Here is a 26484-nt window from a genome sequence, read left to right as displayed (position 1 = left end):
AGAAGCTGGTGGACCTCTGGCATTTTCATCTGGCTGGCTGCAGTTTCCTGGCTCGGACCTCAGATCTCTAGCTGTCTCACTGTCAGAGTCTCCTCTCCCCACTCCCCCAACTGCCTCCCCTCTCTCTTGTCTGAGTGAGCCTTGTAAAGATCTACATTTTTTGTCTGTCTCCCATCCCCCAGTGACCTCCGTGTTAACCCTAGATGACCACTTCTCACCCAAGATCCCACAACATTTCGAAGCTGGACAAGATGGTAAGATCCCCCCCCCCGGGGGGGAATGGGGAGATGGCTGGGTCGTGGAGGGTGCCAGTGGGGGGAGGGCTTAGCTTGTGTTTTCTAGAGGAGCCAGTTTCTTACAATTGCATGGTGAGGCTGGGTGAGAGAGGCTGGAGATGGAAATGAGACAGATAGTGGTTCAAGAATAGGAGGGCCGAGTGAGCATGGAATTGGTGACCTTGGGGGAAATGGCAGGAGCTTTTTATTGGTAAGCAGAGGCTGGGGTCCAAGTCCATGCAGAAGTTGATCAGATTTGGTCTCCAACTCCTTCTTCACCCTCTGCATTCTGTTGGCCATCAGGTGACAGCATCATACACACACTTACAAAGAGGGTGTTTTCTTTCACTGAGTCCCAGAATCTGTGACATCAAAGTCTTGAAACCAGCCTGAAGACTTCCTCCTTCTTTCCTTTAAAATCTTTTTTGGTTCTTTTTTGAGATAGTCTCATACCATAGCTCAGGGTAGTCTGGAATTCTTCCTGCCCCAGGGTAGCCCTAGAATTCTTAGGCACCGGCATTGCAGCTGTCCTTGGTTATTAAGTTTTTCTTTAGACATTTTGATTATAGCTATGCAAAATTAACTAACACTGAGGGACAAAAAAAACAAACCGCCAAACTAATTAATAGGAGTTGAAGTCATCAGGTATGTGGGTGAACCAAAGATGTGTACCCAACCACTGGCTTCTTGCCAGGAAAGAAGCCAAGTCAGATTAGCTTGAGGGGACATTTTCTTCTTCCTTTGTGTATGTAGTGTGTGCCTGTCTGTCTGTCTTTAGGTGTGGACATCTGTATGGAAGTCAGGAATTGATGGTAGGTATCTTAATCACTCTGCACCTTATTTTTGAGGCAGCTTTCTCACTGGATCTGGCACTCCCTGATTGGAGAGACTGGCTGATGAGCAAGCCATGGGTATCCTCCCAGCTCTAGGACTGCAAGAGTATGTTGCCATGTCTAGCTTTCTTACGAGTGCTGGACACCTGAACTCAGGTCTGCAATATTGTACCTCACTAAGCTACCTCCCATGCCTCTGAAGAGGTGTTTTCAAAAAGTTATTTTTGTTTTATATGTATGAGCACTTTGCCTGTATGTATGAATGTGTACTATGTGTGTGCTTGGTGTCTAAGGAAGCCAGAAGAGGGCATTAGCTCCCCTGGAACTGGAGTTAGCAAGTGGTTGTGAGCTACTGTATGGGTGCTGGGATTTGAATTTGGTTTCTCTAGAAGAGCAGCTACTGCTCTTAACCACTGAGCCATCTCTCCAGCCCCCTAATGAGAGTATGGCTGGAGAGTATGGCTGGAGGCTCTAGGGAGAAGTTAGGTGACTGAGTTGGACAGATCAGAGTATGCAGGAGACCTAGGTGGGAACAGCGGGAGAAAGGACAGACTAGAAAGACAGACTGATGGGCTGTGATGTCCTGTTCAGGGTGAGGCTGAGGACAGTGAGAGGGCACACCGGCCTGTTCTTGCGGGGAGTAAACCACGTGGGCAGAGAGATGAACATAACATCTCAGGTCCTGACCGTTTGCTTCTCAGGTTCCCTGATTCCTAAGAGGTGTCCCTGATGAGTTCCAGAATCCTGTGGAACCCAGTTTGATGAGATGAAGTGAGTTCAGTTCTTGAGTCTGGATGACCTGGGTTCCGAACTTAATTCTCTCCTAGCTATGACTCTTGAGAAGGATCAGACCCTGGGGAGCACCGATCTGCATTCTAGCACGAAGAAGCAAGTATGTACCCATGTTGTATCTCTGTCCCCGCTCAAAGAATAATTCTCACTGCTATGCCAGTGATGGGGTTCAGGGATCAAAGTGACACAAGGCCTCACGTGTGCTCTAAGGGCATCAATCTAGTGAGGAGGCCTGGGAAGGACTTCCCGGAGGAAGTGATGTTGTAGCTAAGACCTATGGACTGAAAGGAGACAGGCAGACAAAGGGTGGCAACAAGAGCATCCTAGGAAGAAGTAAAAGCAAGGCCCTGTGGTGGGGGAGCCTGGGCCCTCTAACCTCTTTAACCAAGGCAAGGGCAGTGGGTGCAGCGGAGAGAGCGAGGGAGAACATGGTCACCGGCCGCTGTCAGGAGCTGTTTCTAAGAGCAATGGGAAGTCAGAGTACCATTGGGAGTGCGCTTTGGGAAGTTTTCAGCTTGGGTTGCTGGGTAAAGGGATGCTGGTTCAAGGCGGAGGTTCATGCTACAGCAGGGAGACCATTTGCTTTGTTCTTGTGTTCATCTAGGGAAGGGGTGCAATAGGTTTGAATAGGAGGGAGGAGACGGAGCCAAAAACAGAAGGTGGGCATGAGCAAGGTTAAAGACTTGGTAAAGGTTTGTTTGCAGAGGGAGCAAGGAGGGGAGCGAGGGAGAGGGAAGCAAAGATGGAGGGAAAAGGAGGGGATAGGGAGGAAAAGGGAATCACACTGAGCGTCCCTCTTAAATTGTCCTTTGAGGTTAAACTCCATTTTTTTTGGAGTTTTTGGAAGGTCCAGTTGGTTATTCTAGATTTCCTGACCAATCTCAGGCTATGGGTGATCATTTAACCAAGCACGAGCACCTTACCCACTCATGCCCACCACAAAGGAAAGTGTGTGCCCTGGACCTGACTGTGAGGACCTGTGAGTAGGATAGCACTATGAGTTATAATATAGGTCAGGAGCACCATGGACAAGGGATTAGGTCTGGGGGAATGCCATGGTTTGTGTCCTCAGAGGCCCATGTATAAGGCTTGGTCCTCAACCTGAGGCACCTCTGAGAGGCAGTGAGACCTTTGAGAGATGGAGCCTAATGGAAGCGAACTCATCACATGCCCTTCAGCGATATTGGAGCCTCAGCTTTTCTGTTTGCCAGCTACCATGAGAACCTATCCATGGTCTCCAAACCAACTACCAAGAAACCAGGGGCTGAAACCTCTGAGCCATGAGCCAAGATGAACCTTTTTCTCCCTGTAGGTAGATTTTTCTCAGGTATTTTATCATAGGACCAGGAAAGATGTCTAACTCAAATTCAGTATTTTAAACAGTCATTGGAGGGTGATCCTTCTAAAGGACATAAGAATCTGAAAGCATAAATGGGGGTCAGAAAACCGTATGATCATTATGATCATTATGGGCTTTGGCAGATAGTCTAAACTGTCAATTTGATCTAGCATCATCTAGGAGATGGGCCTCTGGGCATGCCTGTGGAGGTTATCTTGATTAGGTTAATTAAGGTGGGTAGGCCTGCCCACAACGGGTGGCAACATTCCCTAGGCTGGGGTCCCTGGACTGTATAAAATGGAGAAAGAAAACCAAGAACAAGCTTTCTTCATTTTCTGATTCTTTTTTTTCTTTTTTTCCGTTCTCTGATTCTTGATTGTGAATGTGATGGGACCAGCTGCCCTAAGTTCCTGTTACTAGAACTCCTCTGCTGCAATGGGCCTCAGACTGTGAGCCCAAAGAAACCCATTCTGGCTTCAGTTGTTTTTGTCAGGGTCTTTTGTCTCAGCACCAGAAAACAAAAAAGGAAAACAAAAACAAACAAACCCAAACCAAAATAAAACCTAATACACAGACAGTCCCATAAGCCAAGGGAAGAAGAGTTTCAGAAAAAGGCTAAGCCTCAAAAGTTGAGCACTTCCGACATGCCAGGCAAAGGCAGACTAAAATTTCCAACTCTCTTGTTCTTCTGACGGGGAATGTATAGAATAATTGCTCTTACTAGAGTTCTACTGTAAACGAGTAGAGTTACCCACTGTGGCAGCTATTTCTGTGTAAGAAGAAACCACTATGATGAAGTGACTTAAGCCCACTAAGATGATTTCTTGTGAGTCTGACTGGCTTGGAGTATTCTGTTGACATGGGGCAGGTTTTGATGATCTTGCCTGAAGTTATTCTCAGTGGGTAGACTGGCTGGGGCTTAAGTGGTCCAGCATGGTCCAGTTAGTCTCTGTTCCACAGGGCTGGCCTTTCAGAATCCAGGCAGAAGGATCAGACTGTGTAAGGACTCTGAAGTGAGAGCAAGCTTGGCTGTGTGAGGGAGAGGACCAGAGGTCCTCATGGCTGGGATAGTATATGTAGGAGTGGAAAGTGGGATCAGTCAGAGACAGAGGGGGAGTGAGGGAAGGGGTGATATTAGGAACCTCTGTCGAGCATCAAACTCTGATGTTCAGTTTCTTCTTTGTGTCTGTCCTTGTGGCTTTTGTTCCTTGGAGGAGGCTGGATACTTCTCTTGGTTCCGCTGGCAGGCAAGGCAGGTAGGGTGGAGAAGAACCTTTGTTCTTATCCTGCCTGCCTGATAATCCCCAATTTTAGGAGAGGGAGAATGAGGTCTGTGTTTATTTTTATTGTATAGAATTACCTATGCTTTATCCAAGGCCTGGGACTGGAGGTGTGATCCACCCTGCCTGGCCTGTTTGTGGCTGTGCATGGAGAACTCAGGTCCCCATGTCTGCAGTGGCAGGCCCTTTACCAACCAGGCCCCTGTACCTGACATCTCTTTATTTACTACAGTGGGTCACCAGGGCAGTTTGGGGGCCAGGCCCCCAAGATCCAAGTTTACTGTGCTTGTGGGGAAATCTCAGAACACGAGTTTCCTCTCAGGTGTTACCTCTGTGGGTGGCTGGGAGGTCCGGGAGGCCCGATGTAGAACTCAGCCCGAAACCCATAGGCTTTAACTTGAAGCTGTAACTCCAAGACCATTTTTTTCCTGTAGAAAAACCCTGTGGTGTTGGGTGTGGGTGTGGTTGGGGTCAGTTGGTCAGAATTCACACCTCGTCTCAATAGTTTCTGCAACTGTGGGCAATATACCTGCTTTTAGAAATGCAGAGAGAAAAAAAAATCAATATTTCGACTCTCACAACCAATCATGCCACAGAAGTGGCAATTCTGTCCTCAGCATGTCTGCATGGGTCTCTAAACAGGGTGGCGGAGTCTGGGGTAAGGGAGGCTCGTAAAAATGACCGATGCAGATATTAATGATTTAATCTGCTAACGTGCTGTGGCTGCCTCCGAGAATCCCATTCGTCAGTGCTCAGGACCCTCGGAGGAGCCGCACAAGGGGCTGGCGCAGGAGATGGCAGGAACGAAGATGAATCGCAGAGTGCAATATTGATTTGCCCCGCCTGCAGCTGCCTCCGTTTGGAAATATGGAAAGCAAATTAATGAATAAATGAGCTGGCTTGGTGAACCGTGCCCGCTGGGAGTCCTGGTATTTAAGCTGTATACACCAAGCAGTTTCTAGGCAGGGGTTGGAAGCTTGGTTGGGGGGGGGGGATGTATGCAGCTCTGATCTGCCTATAGCAGGGCCTGGGGACATTGCCAGTCAACTCCCCTTCCTCCTTTTAGAGGATCACAGAGGTGTGTGTGTGTGTGTGTGTGTGTGTGTGTGTGTGTGTGTGTGTGTGTCATAGCTGACCTTCAGTTCCTTCCTCAGAGGAAAGGGCAGAGTGGAGGATTCATCTAGATAGTGTATATCCTTCCTGTAGTCACTAGTTGTCTTTTTAAAGGCTGTGCCTGTGTGTGTGTGTGTGTGTGTGTGTGTGTGTGTGTGTGTGTGTGTGTGTGTGTGTGTGTTTTGCATGCACATAAAGGCTAGGGAGAAGATATTTTCCTCTGTTATTCTCTGCCCCATCCCTTGAGACAAGACCTCTTACTGAACTAGGAGCTCACTGATTCATCTGGCCAGCCAGGGAGCTCCCAGGCGCTGCATGGAAGTTATGGCACGACATCCACACCCAGCTTGCCTGCCTCCCTTTCTCTCTCTCTCTCTCTCTCTCTCTCTCTCTCTCTCTCTCTCTCCTTCCTATCTATGTTTCTTTCTTTATAATTTATTCATTTGTTTTTGAGATTATCATACATTTGCATCGTTTCACCCTTCCCTTTTTCCAGAACCTTCTCCCTTATAACCCTCCTTGCTCTTTCAAACTCATGGTCTTCCCACATTAATTATTACATGCATATAGGGACCTACATAGGGGTATATGTGTGTGTATACACACACACACACACACACACATATACATATATATATATATATATATATATATATATATATCCCTATATAGAATCTGCTCAGTCTATACTGTGTTACTTCTATATTTTTTTCCAGGGCTGACAATTTGGCACTAGACAAACAGTTGGTGAGCCTTTCCCTAGGGAAGGCTCTTTGTCCTACTCTCAGCATCCCTTAGTTCTCTGTAGTTTTCTGTGTAGGTTGAGGCCATTGGGTTTTAGTGCCCCTCTCCCACCATTGTCTCTGCTCACATTTGAACAGCCACGCTGGTGAGCTCTTATGGATGTGGGAGACACTGTCTCACAGGAAACTCCCTGATCTTCCGGCTCTTACAATCTTTCTGTTCCCTGAGCCTTGGGTGTCTCGGGAGTGTTTGGTAGATAGACCCACAGGATGGGTTCCACAGCTTTGTGTTTTGATTGGTTGAGTTTTTCAGTTATGGCCTCTGTTGCTATGGGAAGCTCCCTTGGTGAGGGTTGAGGACATTTGTATCTGAAGATTTGGAGCTCTTTATGTGGGTACCAGAGATTCCAACTCAGGTCTTTACCCATTGAGCTGTATTTCCCTGGCTCTAGCACTACTTCACTTTTAATTGAAGAAAACATTCATGTAGTATATTCTGTTCATTCTTTCTCCCTCCTCTAAGTCCTCCCAGATCCTCCCTACCTCTCCACACACCCAACTTCAAGCCCTTTCTCTCATTTCAAAAAACAAACAAAACCATAGAGACCATCACCCCCATAACACACAAAATCCAGAAGCCAAAATATACAAGCAAAAGACCAACAAGAAAAGACGATGCTCATACGCAATATGAGGTAAAATGTGTCCAAAATACTATTGAGTTTGTGTTGTTAGCTACTCCTGGGCATGAGGCCTACTCTGAACGTGGTTAATGGGTCCAGTGAGACTGGGGAAAAACTTACAAGCCAGTGTCAATTGCAGACAGCTTCTTGGTTAGGGGTGGGGGCCCATGTCCACCTCCCCTCTCAGGGCTGGCTCCCTGTCTGGCTTAAACATACGCAGGTCCTGCTGGAAGTACTTTTTTTCCCCTTTAAATTTTTTTGTTTACATTTCAAATGATGTCCCCCTTCTCAGTTACTCCTCCACAACCCTCCATCCTATCCCCTCTCTCCCCCCCTCCCCTTTGCCTCTTTGTGGGTGCTCCTCCACCCACTCACCTACTCCCACCTCACTGCTCTAGCATCCCCATACTCTGGGGCATCGAACCTTCACAGGACCAAAGGCTTCCCCTCCCATTGATGCCTGATAAGGCCATCCTCTGCTACCTATGCAGCTGGAGCCATGGGTCCCTCCATGTGTACTCTTTGGTTGGTGGTTTAATCTCTGGGAGCCCTGGGTGTCTGGTTAGTTGTTACTGTTCTCCCTGTGGGGTTGCAATCCCCTTTGGCTCCTTCGGTCCTTCCCCTAGCTCTTCCATTGGGGTCCCCAGGCTTAGTCCATGGTTGGTTGTGAATATCTGCATCTGTATTGATCAGGTGCTGATAGAGCCTCTCAGGGAACAGCCATACCAGGCTCCTATCAGCAAGCACTTCTTGGCATCAGCAATAGTGTCAGGGTTTGGTGTCTGCAGATAGGTTGGATCCCTAGGTGAGGCAGTCTCTGGATGGCCTATCCTTCAGTCTCTGTTCTGATTTTTGTCCCTGTCTTTCCTTTGGACAGGAGCATTTCTGGTTAAAAATTTTGGGATGGATGGGTGGCCTCATCCCTCAACTGGGGGCCACGCCTATTTACTGGAAGTGGTCTCTACAGGTTCTGTCTCCCCTTTGTTGCTTATTTTGGCTAAAGTCATCCCCATTGGATCCTGGGAGCTTCTGACTTCCCTGGTGTTTGGAACTTCCTAGTGGCTACCCCCAGTTCCCTATCCCCCACTGCTACATATTTTTATTCGATTTCCTGATTCTCTGTACTTCTGTTCCTTCCAACACCTGATCTTGCTTCCCTTTCCCTCCCCCTCTTCATTCCAGGCCCCTCCCTCCCTCTACCTCCTGTATTTTGTTCCCCCTTCTAAGTAGGGGTGAGACATCCAAACTTTGCCTTTCCTTCTTCTTAAGCTCCGGATGGCTTGTGGGTTGTATCACGGGTATTCTGAGCTTTTGGGCTAAAATCAGTGAGTACATACAATGTGTGTTCTTTTGTGTCTGGGTTGCCTCACTCAGGATGGTATTTTCTTGTTTCATCCTGTGAATTTCATGAAGTCATTGTTTTTAATAGCTGAGTAGTACTCCATTGTGTAGATGTAACACATTTTCTGTATCCATTCCTCTGTTGAGGAACATCTGGGTTCTTTCCAGCTTGCTGTCCCACCAGCAATGGAGGGGCACTGGAAGTATTTTTTGAATCCTGGGTAATACTGGGAAATATTGGGCTTCAAATTTCCTTCTATCAGGCTGGAAGAACAGTACCTATCTGATTGTGTTAAGGCTAAATATGTCAGACATTCAGGGCTATGGGTAGTGCATAATGTCAAAAAGTGATAGTCTTAAGAATGTTAAAATAACCATTCACACTTAGCCACTTAGCATGCGTTTCTTGATGGCTTACTGAGTGCCCGTTACTGTTGCTGGTGCTCAGTGTAGAGCTGTGGACAGAGCAAGGACCCTTCTCTCTCAGAACTTCCCTCTGCCTTTTGTCTATAGGCTCCCAAGCGCTTGCAGAAGGCACCACCTTTTCTTCTGGGAGCTCTGGGCCGTTATCAGCAGTCAGTGGCCAGGGCTGGTGTGTGGCTCAGTGGTAGAGCATTTGCTGGATGTGCAGAAGGCCACAGTTCCCTGCATACAGAAAAAAATCCCTGCCTTGCTTGGGGTTGGGGGTGGTGTGTTTGTGGGTTTACTACATCTGTCTGTTCTACTTATCTGTGTGTCTGTGTGTCTGTCCCTCTATCTGTGCCACACTGTCTTGATACTATGTCTCTATAGTCAGTCTCAAAAGTGGGTGGCATGACTTGTCCCTGCGGGTTTGTTTGTTTTGTTTTGTTTTTTGGTCATTTGTTTGTTTTCCATTTCTGCAAACATACGTCATCACTGGGTTTTGACAGGGATTGCTTCCCTGTGCATTCAAGTGGGGAGAAAGGACAACTCTCTGTACTGGGCCACGTCCTCACACCCATGAACATGGTGTGCCTCTCCATTTCGTAAGATGGTCTTTGACTTCTCTCTTGCTGCTTAGTTCTCAGCACGGAAGCCCTGGGGTATTTGTTAGATTTATCCCCAAGTATCTCATTTTTTAAAAAGTAATTGAATATGGTATTCAAATTTCAGGTTAGATCTGTTTACTATTAATACGCAAGGATGCAGCTGACCTTTGTGTGCAGATCTCACATCGTGATATCTCGCTGGACTCACTAGTTCTGAGAGAGTTTATGTATGCGTGTGTGTCTTTGTGTGTGGCTGTGTGTATTATGTGTGTGTGTGTCTGTGTGTCTCTGTGTGTGTGTGTGTGCATGTCTCTCTGTGTGTGACTATGTGTGTGTTTGTGTGTTTGTGTGTGTGTTTGTGTGTCTGTGTATGTGTGTTTGTGTGTGTGTCTGTGTGTGTATCTCTGTGTGTCTCTCTGTGTGTTTGTGTATGTGTGTGTCTGTGTGTGTGTCTGTGTGTCTCTGTGTGTGTGTCTGTGTGTGTGTGTGTCTGTGTCTGTGTGTGTGTCTGTGTCTGTGTGTGTGTCTGTGTGTGTGTCTGTGTGTGTGTGTGTCTGTGTCTGTGTGTGTGTGTCTGTGTCTGTGTGTGTGTCTGTGTGTCTCTGTGTGTGTTTGTGTATGTGTGTGTGCGTGTTTGTATGTGTGTATGTGTGTATCTCTCTGTGTATCTCTCTCTGTGTGTTTGTGTATGTGTGTATGTGTGTGTGTCTGTGTGTCTCTGTGTGTGTGTGTCTGTGTGTTTCTGTGTGTGTGTGTGTATCTGTGTGTCTCTGTATCTGTGTGTGTGTGTGTCTCTCTCTGTGTGTCTCTCTCTGTGTTTGTGTATGTGTGTGTATATGTGTGTGTGTGTGTATCTCTCTGTGTGTTTGTGTATGTGTGTGTGTATGTGTGTGTGTATGTGTGTCTCTGTGTGTGTTTCTGTGTGTGTGTGTGTGTGTGTGTGTGTGTGCAAGTGTGCATTCTCAGGCAGATCTCTGTGTGTATATGTAGTTTCAGTTAGGATTTCCTACACTTACACTCACGGTACCTGCAAAGAGGAAGGGTTGTATTTGCTCCTTTCCAGTCTGAACAGGTGGGCATCTGGAGTTTATTATTATTATTGCTTCAGAATTCCTACATGCGAATGCCAGATGGCATAGTTTAGTGGCAAATGGGAATTGAGGAAAGCCGGAAGGGGCTGTGGCTGCCATCTTGAGTAGGAGTAAGGATTTATATCTTCTTATGTTAAAGATGGTTCTGGCGGTTTCCTGCTATTTAAATGTGAATTAGTTAAATATTTGACACCTTCTAGACCAGGCCGACCCACTGTGGTCCCTGCTGGCTTTATGTCATTCTGTCATGGGAGGTGCTCCTTTGCTAGAGTCTCTGGCAAGCACTGCCCAAGGGATGCACTGCGAACTGAGAGTTTCCGGTTGGCGACAGATCTCCAGGACTGACAGGGAGGCTCATGGGAGGTAGGCCACACTGCATCTGGAAGATCACCTCTGGGCTTTGGGTGTCTCAAAATCATTGGGCAAAGTGACCCTGTCTCAGGTGGGTGGGCTGGCTGTGTGGCTGCTGAAGGAGGTGGGTGGGGGTAGGGTCAAGCCTGCGCAGTAGGTGAGAGGTTGTGGGGGAGAGTTCACAGATAGTGGCGGGGTTATCTGGGTGAAAGCGGGAGGTCTGTCAGGCAGGGATGAGCCCTGGAATAGTCAATTCTTTCCTCCTCCCTTTACTACTTCCCCTCTTCATGCTGGGCTTATGTAATCATGATGAGGGTGAGCCTCCCACTGACCTAGCGGCCCCGGGTCTGCTGGCCTCCAGGACTGGGCTCTCCATCCCATCCAGGGCCCAGGGGCCCCTCTGGTGCTTCTGATGAGCTTGGCCTTTAGAACCTTTAGAGTCTGAGGAGTGGATGCAGCTGGAGCAGTTTTGCCTGCCAAGGGCGTAGTCCTGAAGAGAGGAGGCCGGAGCAGGAGCAGCAGCTGGGACTGGAGCCAGGAAGAACCCAGAGGTTCCCAGTCGGCCTGCATCTCACTTATGACCTGACCGGTGGTGAGGGCCTGAGATGCTATGTCCTGGGGGATAGAACCAGAGATAGATCTAGGTCTTGCCCCACCCAAGTCAGGCTTGGCCCATGTAGGGCCAAGGGGAGGGTGGGAATTCTGACAGGTATGGTGGCTTTGCTCTCCATTCTGTTTCTACTCATGTTCACACATGTGCCTGTGTATGTACATGAGTATAGAGGCCAGAAATGGACATTGTTACTTCCTCCGCCACTCTCCACCTTATGCTTGAGACAATGTCTCACTGAACCTTGAGCTCGCCAATTTGACTAGATGTTTTGGCCACATGGCCCCAGTGACCTCCCTGCTCCCTGCATCTGTCTTCCCAGCACCAGGATTATAGGTGCATGCTGTCAAGGGCAGCTTTTTAGATGGGTTCTGGAGATCTGAACTCAGGGCCTCATGCTTAAGCATCAGGTACTTTACCTCCGAGCCATTTATCCAGTATCTCTCCTTCTCATTCTCTTTCTTTCATTCATTTTTTATTGGATATTTTATGTATTCACATTTCAAATGTTATCCCCTTTCCCCCTCTTCTATCCCCTCCCCTACTTGTATGAAAATGCTCCCACTCCCACGTACCCACTCCCACCTCAAATGCCCTGACATTCCCCTACACTGGGGCATTGAGCCTTCACAGGACCAGGGGCCTCCCCTCCCTTTGATGCCAGACAATGCCATCCTCTGCTACATATGCAGCTGGAGCCATGGGTCCCTCCATGTGTACTCTTTGGTTGGTGGTTTAGTCCCTTGGAGTTCTAGTGGGGTCTGGTTGGCTGATATTGTTGTTCTGCCTGTGGGATTGCAAACCTGTTCAGCTCCTTCGGTCCTTTCTCTAACTCCTCCATTGGGGTCCCTGTGCTCAGTCTGATGGTTAGCTGTGAGCATCCTCATCTGTATCAGTAGGGCTCTGGCAGAGCCCCTCATTCTCTTTCATTTTGCACTCTTAAGGGATGACTGAGTGAACAGCAGGAGCTGAAGTAAGAAAATGGCTCTAGGGTGGGTCTATCTATCAATCAAGACTTCCCAGATCACAATGAGAGACGCCCCATCACCTTGACCCATCTCCAGAACAAAGCCGTGATTCAGACAGACCAGCTCCTGGACATTTGGACTGGGTAAAGGCCTCCTCTTGGGCCTTTTCTCCTTGACTCTCCCTTTCTGCTGAGCTGTAAGGATAGACGGTGTTAGCTTGGAGATGCCACAGGGTGCACACATCACTGTGACCAGCTCCTTGGCAGTGACAGTCTCAGGGAGGTTCATGGTTTCAGGGATATATCACTGGTGCTTGGCCCCATGTGCCTGGGCAAATAACCCTGGTAGTGGGAGTGTGTAGCAGGGGACATTGGCAGACAGGCTGAGACTGAGGAAGTGCCTGGTGACCAGGCAGGCCCTCTTCACATGTGTTCTCCTGCAGACCTCCTGCTTGAGGCGAGGCTTTCCCTTCTCAAGAATTTTAACATATGAGCTTCTGGGGGTCACTTCCTGTCCAAACCCTAATGTCACTGAAGAGTAAGGTGCTGAACTAGAAGCAGAGGCAGCTCTCAGCCTCCCGTGTTTGGCTCTGAGAGTCTGGATTCAGCTGTGCCCGGAGCCCTTCCCCACTGCACTTCCCCTTACATGTTCTGTTGCACTTGAGTTGTTTGACATGGAGGTCTGCTTATGCATTAAGAGGCTTGAATGCATTCAGAGAGTTTAACTCACTGTGTAAGGGCGGGAGGGCAATTGTCAAAGTTTCTTATCACCATATATTATTTAGGTAAAATAGTGGGTTTCGTTGTGACATTTTACAATAATCATCAGCATATATATATATATACATATACACACATATATACATTTTATATGATATACATACATATGTATATTGTATTTTTTTAAAAGATTTACTTTCTATATGTGAGTACACTGTCCCTGTCTTCAGACACCAGGAAAAGGCATCAGATCCCATTACAGATGCTTGTGGGCCACCATGTGGTTGCTGAGAATTGAACTCAGGACCTCTGGAAGAGCAACCAGTGTTCTTAACCACTGAGCCATCTCTCCAGACCTGTATACTGTAGTTGATATATGTATTTTGATCATTTTTACTCACACTTTTCTCTAGTCCTCTTCCACTCATGTAGATTCCTTCCTTTTTCCTGACTAGCCCCACTTCTACCTTTTAAAAATATTTTACTTATATTTATTTTATGTCTGAATGTTTTACTTGCATGTATGTCTGTGCATCCTGTGTGTTTAGTGTCTACAGAGATCAGAGGTGCTCAGATGCCCTGAAACTGGAGTTATGAATGGCCAACATGTGGGTGCTGGGAATTGAACCAGATCTTCTAGAAGAATGCCAGGACTCTTCTCCAGTGTCCCAATTCACTTCTACGTGTGTGTGTGTGTGTGTGTGTGTGTGTGTGTGTGTGTGTGTGTGTGTGTGTAGTGAACCAATTAGTTTCAGTAGGGTTGCTTACAGAACATGAATAAGGGGTTATTTACAGAGGAGCATGTACACCTTAACATTGGTTACAGCACTGGAAAAATGCTCCCTTCTTCCCCAGCAAGGCTCATAGATCCTCAGGGAGGGGTAGCACCTTGTGAGAACCCCGAGAGGGGCAGTTTTCAGAAAAGCTGTGTAGCCCCACAGTTTAGTTAACTGAGTTGCTCAGGTGCAGCTGGATGATTCAGGCTGGGACTGGGGTAGGAATTCTGTGGCCATAAGCTGCCAAGATCTCCTCCAGGTGCATAGGAGACTCAGCCTGGGCCAGCCAGACCTACGAGAGGGTCCTATCAATACCTCAGACCTGGCTCACAGCCTTGCCTGGAAATGTACCCACAACTCGAAGATCCAGCACTTAAAGAGCTGGCACAACCCCAGAACCTGCCATCTCTCTTCAGAAGTGGCCAGCGGCACAGAAACAGTCTGCAGACGAATTGCTGCCTCCCAGGATTTCTGCAGCCTGGGTGGCAAGTGAGTGGACAGTCGGGCCTCCATTGTGGTGTCTGGCTGGCTTTGCATCTCCTGCTAGCACAGCTAATCGCTGGCAAGCAAGTGACATTAATGGCCTTTTCATTCTGTCCCTTTCTCCTGCCTGGGCATCTGTACATGCAATTATGGAAAGACAATTTAATGCTGACCAAATTAATTGCATTTGCCAAATGGGCTTGAAACACTCTACAGGCAGTTTTCCCTGTCGGCACAGTGGGGTATATAGTATGCAAAGAATGAAAGCTAGTGACTGTTGGCACACTGTCCCTGGCTGTGGGTCAGCTGTTTGTTTTGGATTGCTCAGGTTGGAGCGCTTGTGATGCAGTTGACAGTTGTGGTGGGGCTGGGAGGAGACCTCTGCTTCCTCATTTGCCTACCACTTGCTCCCAGCTTCGTCTTGAATGGTGTCAGCTGTGTGCTGCCAAGCATCTTTCATGGTCCGGGCATGTGGCAGCGTGTACTATTTTTAATCTTCATATTTATGTAAAGAAAAGGTTAGTATCCCCATTTCACCACGGGGAAACTGAGGTACAGAACTGCTCACCCAGCTGAAATTTGTGTCTATCCATAGCTTTCCACCCACATGTGTCCCTGGAGGTGAAACGGGATCCTAGAATTGTGCCTTGGACCTGGGAGGGAAGGGTGTTCTGCTGGCTAATATCTTGGTGTTATAGCTCTCCTGATAGTAGCTGGGTTAGCTCTGAAAAACTAGGCTATCACTCTGTGCCTCAGTTTTCTAATCTGTGATGTGGAGAGATGTTGTATTTCCCTTCTAAAAAGCAGCCATAATGATGGTGGTGGGCACTGGCGTTGGGATGCGTGGTCATTGCCGGGTAAGGACGGCACTGCGCAGATGCTGAGTTTAAGAAGGCTGTATAGAGTGCAGAGGCCAGGAATGAAAACTGGGAGGTTGGCTGAGGACTGGGGTGGGTTAGACAGGTGCTAAGAAAGCATCCGTGCAGGGGTTGGGGATTTAGCTCAGCGGTAGAGCGCTTGCCTAGCGAGTGCAAGGCCCTGGGTTCAGTCCCCAGCTCCAAAAAAAAAAAAAAAAAAAAAAAAAAAAAAAGCATCCGTGCCTTAACTATCCTTCGGTCATGGCTTGCTGTGGATGCACGGTGGAGAGACAGTGTGCTTGCCAGCTTTGGGTGCTGAGGCCAAATACCTGGCTGGAAACTGCTAAGGGGTGAAGGGCTGGTCTTAACTCAGAATATTCAGGGTCCCGGAGGAAGAGTGTGCTGGAGCAACACTTCACAGTGGACAGAAAATGGAGTGACCTGTAACGAACAGTTGAGACAAGATGCTGCCCTCCAAAGACACACTGGCCGTGGCTGGCATCCTCCAATCAGGCCCTGCCTTTCCTAAAATAACACCTGTTAACAGGCTTAGGCGCTGCCTGACGCTCAGTCTCATGTCCTTGAGATTTGATCCAGGGTTTATCTGCGTGGGCCCTGACTCAGGCACCTGGTGTTTCTGACCCCACATTAACTCCTCCTGTTTTTCCTTAGGGTGATTCTGAAGAGTGCTCAGTTCACCCCACTATCTTCTCCAGAGCTTTCTACATTGTTGACTGGGTCTGGCTCACCAAGGTACTCAGTGGGCTTTCAGATTGGGGAGGGGAGGGTAAGTGCCTCCTCACCCAGGCTCCTATCCTGGTCTGGGAGGGCTTCTGGCTTGCCCCAGGCCTACAGCCTTCTCATACTGCATACACTCTGTTTCTGCTGTCAGTTATCCTCAAGGCTTCATAGGAGGGCCACCGAGTCCCTAGACATTATCAGTTCAGCTCCCTTGTGCGCGCTTCAGTTTCTAATCCCCACCATCGCTATGGTTTCCTTGCCATGCCCTCCTCTTGCTATCCCCAAACCAAGCCTAGGAGAAACTTCAGCCAAGTGAAAGCCTCCCACAACTTTGCCTGCACTGCCCTCATGGGTTCTTCCTTGCCTTGCAGGGCCTAGCCTTCCCTTTGGGTTTGCCCTCAGTCCCTGTGCTGTGGGAAACGGGGCACCTCATGGAGAGTAGGCCCTTGGGGAAAAACTAGAGAGATGGGGTCTACTGAGGGAATGTTGGGGAGTTGGGTGTCAACTGTGGAGGATATAATTTCTGTCCTGAAGACTCATCTTGCCATACGAGGGCCTTTAGAAGTGGTAACCTCTCAATCTGACCCCACGAGCACATGAGGAGAGACTCTTGCTCCAAGAGCCTTGAACACCCTGGGGCCAGATGAGAGCTTGAAGCCTGTGAGACAGTGCATAGTTTAATGGGGAAGGGATCTAGTGCTCCTGAAACAGAAGAATTCAAATAGGATACAGTTGAATATTAAGCATCCAGAGTTTAATGAGAGCAAGCAAGGAAGATACTTAAAAAACAAGATGACTTTACAGGATGCATTCACAGGTTTTACCTTTCCATTAGTCCCACCCTGTTCCTTCCTTAGAGGGACACGTCTAGGAAGGAAAGGTGCTTCTCTTGAAAGTTCACTTTACAACGAATTCACTCTACGTAGACATATACACGTGCACAGGGGTTTATATGCCCCAGAGTTGACTACTTAGGAGAGGAGAAGGTATTTATCAGCTCAGCCACTTATCAGGAAGGGCCACTCAGCATGCTCGGCAATGGGCTTCCTCATTCAGGAATACGTCCAGGTTCTGTGGCTAAAACCCCAATGTTTTCTGTGTTCAAAGAAGACATTGTAATCTGATTGAGATCTATATACTCTTTATCTGCTGCAAGTATTAAATCTGAGATCTTATTTGCTCTTTTAGGTCTCATCTCTGCTTAGTTTGGCCTTATACTTACCCATAGTGTTCAGTTTTCTAAAGAGGGCAGGCATGAACAATGCCACTCTAACCCAGCTTGATCTCCTACAGGGCAGAGGAAGTTCTTCAGGCTGAATGAGAAAGATACGTAGATGAACTATCTGGATAAAGAAAAGAGGAAGAACATTTGAGATAAATGGATAGCTGACGTGAAGTTTTCTCTTCTCCAGAACCAAGGCCTGCTGCCTCTTCAGAGAACAAGGTCATTTTGGCTGTAGTTCAGGGGCTAATGTGGAAGGTGCAACACCTTGTCTCTGCCCTGGGAAGACACTGACAGGCCCATTTAGGAAACCTCTGCAGGGCTGAGTGAGGTTCACTGCTCAGCTACTGTCCTGGCTTGCAGGATGTGGGAACACATACCCAGAAACACCTCCTCATCCATATGTCTGACCATGGCTCCTCTGCCCTTCAAAACCTTACCTTCCTCACATGCCTCCCAGAGAGCACATACTTCAAGAAAACCAAAGAAAGAAAAAATGGCCCCAAGAGTGACCTCTGGCTACAAAGGACACTGCAGCTGACTTATAAAGTTATAAGATTCTCTGACAAAACTCTTTATGACCCAGAGCAACTACTTAGAGTCTGTTACAAGGTGCATAGTGTATTCTCTCTGAGTTACTTCTGTGGGCTCCACAAAAGGCATGTTTGCCAAAAGCCTGGTACATGGTAGTTCCCAGTGACTGAATCTTCTCCCACTGGAAAAGTGAGGAATGGAGAAAAGTCAGGCAGATAGCCTATGAGCTGGCTAGGTTTGCGTGCCCATCATCCTCTTAGGTAAAAGGCCAAAGGAATTAGGGACATGTCCCAAGCAGTATGGCTGTAGCCATGCCACAAAGTCATCCAGCCTCTTGGTGCACCTCAAAGACTCAGTCAGTACTACATTGACTTATTCACTTGGTTTGTCCCTACCAAGACTCTCTAACATAGTGAAAATAAGTACATACCTTCCCCAGCTGCTGGCTTCATTATAGACTGGAGGCTTGACTTAGTAGTCACCTACTGGCCCAAATCTGCTCTGGCCTTTCAAGCAAGGTTCTCTGGCCCTTGTTCCCATGGCAGGACTTGTGGGACTCACTTGATGGCCATGATTGTAGATCGTGATGCACAATGCAGTGATTGGCTCATGACAGCTCAGCTTTCTTGCCACATGGAAACTTCCTTCAATATGACTTAGTGCTCAGCCACATTCCAGGACAACAGATACTAGGACCTTTCCAAAGCACAACCTATTCAGTCTTTCAGGCATCCTTTGGTCTTCAATGAGGAAATACCAAATGGTTCCTGGCTGTCTTGGAGGCTGACTGCAGCTGTTCCATGTTTCCCTCCTCTAAACATCGAGAGTCAAGTGCACACATCAGAAACTTGTCTTCTACTGTAAGCCAGTACTGAAGAATACCCTGTCAGCAGTGTGGCCACAGAGATTAGCCCCCTGCTGTCAGCAAAAGAAATAACCCTGCTCATCCCAGGAGGTGTCCCTTTACTGCATGCCACCCAGGAGACCTGCAAGCTCCTCCTTGCAAAGAGCCTACTGGCTGCCAGGTCCATCCTCAGGGCTTCTATCTGATATGCATGATCTTTCTATCTGGGCCAAAGGGAAGTGCCAGGAATCCCTCTGTGGAAGTTCAAGAAGGGAGGAGATGACACCAAATGGGGCTGGTCAGGCAAGAGGAGGAGGAGGAGATGGCTCCAGGATTCCCTTCACCCTATGTGGCACACCTTGCAGCTCCAGCTTGGCCCCAGGAGTAGATCTGCAAGGCAGCATCCCACATTTTCCCTTTGGTATAAACTGGGCTTCCACTGGGGACAGGTTCTCTCTTCTTCATGGCCCTGTACCCTCCATCCCTGCTAGTTCAGGGTTTCTGCCCCTAGCTAGTGCATGCAACCCCTTTTCCTCATCTTGGTGACTAGAATTTCCCCCTCAGACTGTCTTCCTTCAGGCTTCACCCTGCTTGATGCCTTTCTCTCCCCTTCCCCTTTCTCTCTCTCTTTCACCTTTTCTCACTTCCCCCTCCCCCTTTCATGTTGCAACTCTTCCTCCTCCTGGGCATACGGTTTCTGTACTTCTGTTCAACTCATCAGGATACTTCTGTTGTGGAAGAGGGGACTAGCTGGTAAAGACCGAACTCTGTGGATCACTCAGTTCTGTGTGAGTGTTCAGTCATACACAGCCTGGAGGGTTGGTACTTCATAAGGTGGAAGCCACTCGGACTATATCACTCTCCAGAACTTGACGTTTGGGTCACAGGAGGGTGGGGCTATTAGCTCGAACCTGGCTGTTAGAGGAGGGGGATAGGAGCTTGTGTCATGTTTCTTGTTGGTGTGTGGTGGTTGACAGTTGTTTGGGCGCACTGCCTCTAAAGTTCTAGCCTGTGTCCCTCCTGTGGTTCTCAGTCCGTACCAGGTGGAGACCAGCTCCAGTGTTTAGCAAGTGGATGTGTGAGTCTGTTCTGAAATCCTTGAAAGAAGATAAAGAGTGTAGTCAGTGATTGTGACAGAGACAGGACTAAACTCAGCACCACCCTAGCCCCACTGTACCATGGCTCACTCCTTGATTTCACACTCGGAAATGTATACCCTCATACCAAACCCCCTCCATCCTTCACAAACTCTGGTCACAACTGCTGTCTGTTTCTGGCTCAACTTTCCCAGGTAAGTAGGATGCTGTGGGACATTTTAAAGATTTATATTCTATAAATGGATGCAGTCTGCCAATGGCAGGATACACCTAAAACGCAAAGGGAATACAACACACAGAAGTCAATCTTGGTGGCCATGCCTACTAGGTTTCCTGTGGGACTCAATTTTTCTTTTTCTTCTGTAGTCCTTCCTCTGGAATGTGTCCTTTTTTTCTTTGAGGGTAAAGAGGCAACAACATAGACTGTGAAACAAGTGGAGAATCAACCCCCATACCTACTTCTACCCCTTCTTCAGTTGATTTTTGAGTATGGGTGCACCCTAGGACTGGTTACTGCTGCTTCAAGGATCAAGGGATAGCAGGAAAGCCATCTCCTGTGCAGCCCATGTTTCTTTCTTTTTCAACAACTTCTTGCAGTTTTCTAGATGAGATGCTGATAGGAAGGCAGGGCAGGTCCACGCCTCTTCCTCTTCCTCCTCCTCCTCCTCTTCCTCTTCCTCTTCCTCCTCCTCCTCATGGGGAGAGGGAGGTTAGAAGGACCTACAGGGCTTGTGTTTGAATGGATTTTTGGCAAGTTTCCACATTTGCTGATTGAGGTAGCCATATTGAATTGATGGTAGATTATATTGTAAGTAGCCATGATATCATTATGTCTCTCTTTCCTACAGATTCTATGATTTCTCGAACCTTGTAGCCAAAGCAGTAACATAGTGTTCACAGTCTTGATGACTAGGATTGTGCAGACTGTTTTTTGGGGGCTCACGGTGAGACTTCATTACAGTGAGACAGTCATGGGTGTCTCATGGGTGTATCGTGTTTGATGGTAACCATGGACCCAGACTCTGTAATGCATAGGTATGAAATGAATTTTTCTGAGGCTTTTGGTAGGTTTCATAGACTCATATATTTGTGGCTGTGACCAGCTGGTGCAGATCTGAAGAGGTTGAAGTCTTGTATGGTGTAGGCCCAGTGACCATAGTGTAAGTCAGAGTACGGAAGCTCCACATGTCTGTGGAGAGTTTGTGATGGTCCCCAACATCTCTAGTGCTGAGTAAGAAAGTGTGCCAGTGACAATGTCTAGCCAGAGGTGACATTTGTGGCCATCAGGGCTTCACAGAGTCTATCGTTTCTGTCTACATTCAAGAGCAGATTGTCTGCCTTTATGTCATATAGGCAATGTTTGTTTCATGGAGGGACTGAGCTGCAGGTGCCACTATCTCTCCCCTCTATGTATGGCCACATGCCCCTATGAGATTGACCATAGTTCCCCATGCCATAAATTCTATGATCAAATTTGTCTTTTTTTGGTTTGCCGAATGGCTGGAAGTTCTTTGCAGTGTTTGGATTTAGGACTGCTCTTACAGTATTCATTCAGGTGGCTTTGTTGATGGCCTTGTCCAAGATCTTCACAGCTACTCTGGTATTGGTGGGTGCATGGTATGCTGCTTACTTTGAAAATAGGCAGTGGCCCCGGGCCATTAAGACATAATGAACTTTGAGGATATCCTCATCAAAGGGGCTGTCTCCAAGCTCTTATGTTTGCTACCTTTACAGGTAGAAAATGAATTTGCTACTCAATGCTTTAAAAAAAATTAGAGCAAATCTAAAAGTTTATGGCCACAAATTCCTACCTCTTAAAATTCCAGATACCCAAACAACCTAATGATGTTCTTCAAGGTTGTAGACAAACAAGAGCAATGGAAACCCCAAAGCAGCCGAGGAGAAAGCATAAGAAAGATGAGAGCTGAGGTTGAGTAGGCACCAAAGTGACAAAGAACCAAAGAAACACGTTGATTTGAAAGGATCAAGGAAACGGACACCCCTTAGCTCAGCTAACAGAGAAGGCACTAATAAAGACAAAAGTTGTTATCCAAATAAATAAACAAAAATCTAGAGAATCCCCAGGGAACAATTGGGCAAACATATTACAGAGAGGTGACAATACCGAGAGAAAGATACTTTAAAACACTTCAAGACGTCAATATACAGAACACAACTGACATAGAGACAGTGTCTCCCAACAAAGAATAGCTTGAGGCCAGTGACTCACTGATGAACCCTGTCCACCATTGAAGAAGAGCAAGACCCAGTGCTCCTGAAGCTACTCTATCAAATAGAAATGGAAGGCACGCTGCTAAACTGAAGACAGCATGACTGTTCCTAAACCCCAGACGCCAGACAAAGTGCAAGCCAGTTTCCTGGATGAACATGCATGTGAAATGTGCCAGGTTCACCAGCACATTAAGAAGCTGGTGCTTCATGAGCAAGGTGAATTCAGCAAGGAGTGCTAGAAATTCCACATAAGCTCGTGTCCAGGCAGGTTCAAAGGGAGAGCCCTATGCTCAGGCACCAAGAACAGGATGCTGTCGTTTTCTGCTACACAGATGGGCATTGGCTTATTTGTAATATGGCACGGGTGGGTGGATGATGGGGCCTTAATGTAAAGAGAATTTTAGCCACGTGTAGGAATCTGGTAAAAATTCACAGGGCAGGGGAAAGTGATAAAATTTGATATGCATGGAAGTGTCACAATAAAGTTCCTGATTTTTCACAGCTAGAAACATGTTTCACCACAGACTAGATGAAACTGAAAAATCCCAGTGAAGGAAAATGCACACTTGCACAAAGCCCAAAGCAAAAGTAATGAGGGCATGAATAAAAACGAAACGGAATCAAACGAAAAGCAACAAAGTGGGACACTCAGTATGTCAAAAATCTCACAGATTTGGGAAATACAAAGTTTTCGAAATCAAAGTTCGAACCCAATGGCTGTCCACACTAACATGAGCTTCAGACAAATCCAAGCCTGAGCCAGCGTCTATCACAACGTTTTCTGTGATGTAACAAAAGGACCAATAGCAGCAAGGAACAACTCAATATGGTTTCACTGCCCCCAACGACTGCATTAGTTAATTTTTCTCATGCCTGTGAAACCTGACAAGAAGCCACTTAAAGGAGGGTGACTTTGCCTCAGCCTTGCAGAGAGCAGGGAAGGGATTGTCCTAGGAGGAGCCAGTGGTTTGGAGAGCTATATTTGAGGTGTTAATGGTTTTTGGAGGCCTCGGTTTTCTCCAGTCATTCGATTCTCATAGGTTCTGCCTCACCATGCTTTCACTCCCTCTCAGCACGACCAGCTAGAGGCCAAGCATTCAGTCACATGACAGGCTGTGACAATTTTCACACTCAGCCCTTAAGGAGGACATCTGGACCTTTAATAAGAGCAGCACAGGCAGTGGAGACAGACAAAATCTTTGTTTTGCCCTGGGGTATGCAAGTGGGAATCAGCTCACTGCAGAGTGTGGTGTAGGCTGTTTCAATGACTTTCACTAAAATTTCTTGGGAACTTAGGCTTGTACAGAATTCATCTCTACACTTATGAAATACTTTTTTTTCTAATATGAAATACTTTTTTTCCTAATTCTCTCATACAATATACCCTGAGCAGTTTCTCCTCTTCTCCTAGCTCCTACCTTCCCTCTTCTCCAGATCCACTTCTATTTTATGTCAGAAAAGAGCAGGCCTCCCAGGGATATCAACCAACACAGCGAAACAAGAACAGTAAGACTAGATATAAACTCCCAAGTCTGGGCAAGGCAACCCAGTATGAGGGAAAAAGTCCCACAAGGCAAAAGAGGCCTCCCCCTCTCACTGTTAGGGGTCCCATAACTACAAGATACACAACTATTAATATAAATGCAGAGGACCTAATGCAGACCCATTCAGGCTCCCTGGTTGAGCTCAGTGTCTGTGAGGCCCCATGAGCCCTGCTTAGTTGATTCTGAGGGCTGCGTTCTCCTGTGTCCACAGCCCCTCCAGATCCTATAGTCCTTCCTCCTCCTCTTCCTTGAGGTTTCCTTAGCCCCACCTAATGTTTGGCTGTGGGTTTCTGCATCTGCTCCCATCTGCTGCTGGAGGAAGCCTTTCTGATGATCTGGTCTTCTAATGGTCAGTGTGGCCTCTGGAAATACTTTTTAAAAAATTTATGGGCATCAAAAGGATAGTAGCTCCCTTCTCCACTGTGATGTAAGAAAATGAACTGTTACTCAATATGCCCCAGGGCATCTTTTATCTCATAGATATAGGGATGATAGACTTTTAAGCTTACAGAGAGACTGGGATGGGAGTGGGGTTAGAGGTGGATATGATCAAAATGCATGCCATAATTTCTTTAGAAATAATTTCCTGGTTAGGATTATGTTCCCTTTCCACAAACCCAGGTACTCTACTGCATCTTTCAAATTCAAGGCCTCTTTTAAAAATACCATGTATATTCATAAATACATTAGTGCAACGTGCGCAGTCTAAGACTATTGAAAGTACGTGTGTGTTTTCAGGGCTGACCATGGCATTGGATAATTAGTGTGCTCTTCCCTGGAGAAGACTTTCTCCTGTGGTCAGCTTTTCTTAGTTGCCTGCATTTTGTCTAGGGCTGAGTGTTTCTGCTTTCATATTAGCATGGCCATTCGTGTCCTCTGTTTAGGTCACGTTAGGAAGATATGTTAGCGAGGCTCTAACATTTCTAGGAGACACAGCCTCACAGCACACTTCCTGATATTCTGCCTCTTAAACTCTTTCTACTCCATCTTCCACAGGAGTCCTGAGCCGTGGGTGCCAGGAGTTACTCTGGAGATGGATCTACTGGGGCTGGTCTCAACAACTCACATTGTGATCAGTCATGGCTTTCTGTAAAGGTCTACATGTTGTAAAGAGAAGTTTCCTTAAGGAGGGATGAGAGCTATACTTATCCCTGGGTAGAAGAATAAATATTTAGTATGTCTTTAAAGATTATACTGGCTTACTAAAGTAGCAGTTATATATTCAACATTCTTGACTTCACTAGCCCTAGGTAGTCGGCTAGGTTTGCAGTACCAAGCATGATTTCCCTCTTCAAGTAGATAGCTGCTGGTTACTGCAGTGTACGAGTGCCATCGCTGGAAGGATGATTGAGGTCATCATGCCATGCTGGTAATTGTGCTTCATAGGCATCGTTGCTGGGTAGGACTGTTGCTTCCTTCCATTGGAAGCTTAACACGGCCCTTTCTGGTCCCATGAAAATGAGTTCTCAGGGAAGCTGTCAGGGGAGATCTAGCTCAGGGCTTCTGGTCCTGTGAAGTGCATGATGTCTCCAGACACAGGGAGTTAACTTCCACCTCTAAAGGGCAGTAGCCTACAATATTTTGGGAGTCTTAGACACCTCTGATAAATTCAGAAGATGGCTTCCTGCTCATGATTGATATCTGGGACTTTGTTAGACATCCCATGCTTTTGTGGGGATTATTGGCAGCCCAGATGGGAAAAAGTTCATTTAAGCTTTATACATTTATACAGGGACTAATGTACACTATAGGTGTTTTTATGTACCTACTTAATAGTATCCCTTGATGAGAGATTCTTACTGTTCTTTTGTAGTTATTTCTCTCCCCTCCTTAAATAGAACCTGCACTTGCATGTTCAGAGGACATATACCCCGCCATCCCCTTCTTGTCCCACCTCCCTCAATAATCCCCTTTCACTTTTCTGCTATCTAGAGTTACCACAGGCTATGTATTCACATCTGAAGACTGGGAACTGGGAGTCTCCAGTGAAAAGAGCATGGGGCTCTCTGAGTTACCCCCACTGCCTCAATAGGATCTTTTCCAGTTCTATCAATTTACCTGAAAATTTGCTTTAATTCTTCTCTACAGCTGAGTACAGTTCCACAGTGAGTATGGGCCACACTTTTCATGGTCCATTATTCAGCTGAAGGGCACTGAAGTTGTTCCCATTTCCTATTATTGTGAGTAGAGCAGCGGTGAGCATGGCTGGACAAGTATCTGTCCAGTATGATGTCTTTTCTTTCTGTTCTTTATAAAACCTTTTCATTGATTCTTGAATTTCACATCATGCACCCCAATCCCGCTCATCTCCCCACCCCTTCATAGCTGCCCTCCATGTTTGGAACTTTCCCCTGCCAAAGAAAATAAAATAAAAATAAAAATAAAACACAAGTGTCTCATTGTGGAAGCTGCAGTGTGTCATGGTGTGTCCCACAGTGTACTCTTTTGTCCACACATCTTTACTTGTGAATGTTCATTGCAATGAGTCATTGGTCTGGTTCGAGGCCTCTGGCTTCTGCTACACCAATACTGGATCCCCATGGGGATTCCTCTTGGATAGCCTATTGTTGCCCCGTGTCATGGAGATCCTGCAACTTTGGATCTGCAGGACCTGCCCTTTCACACACTCTGGCAGTTTGTAGATGAGGCGAATGTTGAACTGGGTCAACTCAAAACCCTGGATCTGGACCTGTGTGGTAGCTGAGTTTGCCAGCCTGCCAGCTCTCCTGCACCAACACCACCAGAGCAAGCTCTCCAGAATGACCCTGTGCTCAACCCAGTGCTGCAAGGGAGCAGGGCCAGCTCTCCCACACTCATGACCTCTGGGCTCACTCACCAGCACCCGCACCATCAGGGCCAGCTCTAACGTGCTGCCCAGGCAAGGTGCAGGCCTACTCTCCTAGGTGCTGCAGCCAGTGAGAGGTGGGGACAGCTCTCAAGGGTGTCATAGCCAGTGAGGTGGGGCCGATTCTGCACAGCCCTTGGACATTAATATGGTCCCAGATA

The 26484-nt window shown here is 47.2% G+C and overlaps 1 long non-coding RNA gene across 1 annotated transcript; it reads left to right on the top strand.

Annotated features, from left to right (window-relative positions):
- On the top strand, positions 1 to 25699 carry LOC102548041 (uncharacterized). The gene is given in 4 exon segments (NR_185099.1): positions 1 to 254; positions 1810 to 2000; positions 15937 to 16017; positions 17299 to 25699. It is a non-coding gene; the product is annotated as an uncharacterized LOC102548041 (long non-coding RNA).
- The last annotated feature ends 785 nt before the right edge of the window (positions 25700 to 26484 follow it).

Source organism: Rattus norvegicus, chromosome 1, assembly GCF_021556685.1.
Source record: "Rattus norvegicus strain SHRSP/BbbUtx chromosome 1, alternate assembly SHRSP_T2T, whole genome shotgun sequence".
NCBI lineage: Eukaryota > Metazoa > Chordata > Mammalia > Rodentia > Muridae > Rattus > Rattus norvegicus.
This window is presented reverse-complemented; position numbering and strand designations above follow the sequence as displayed.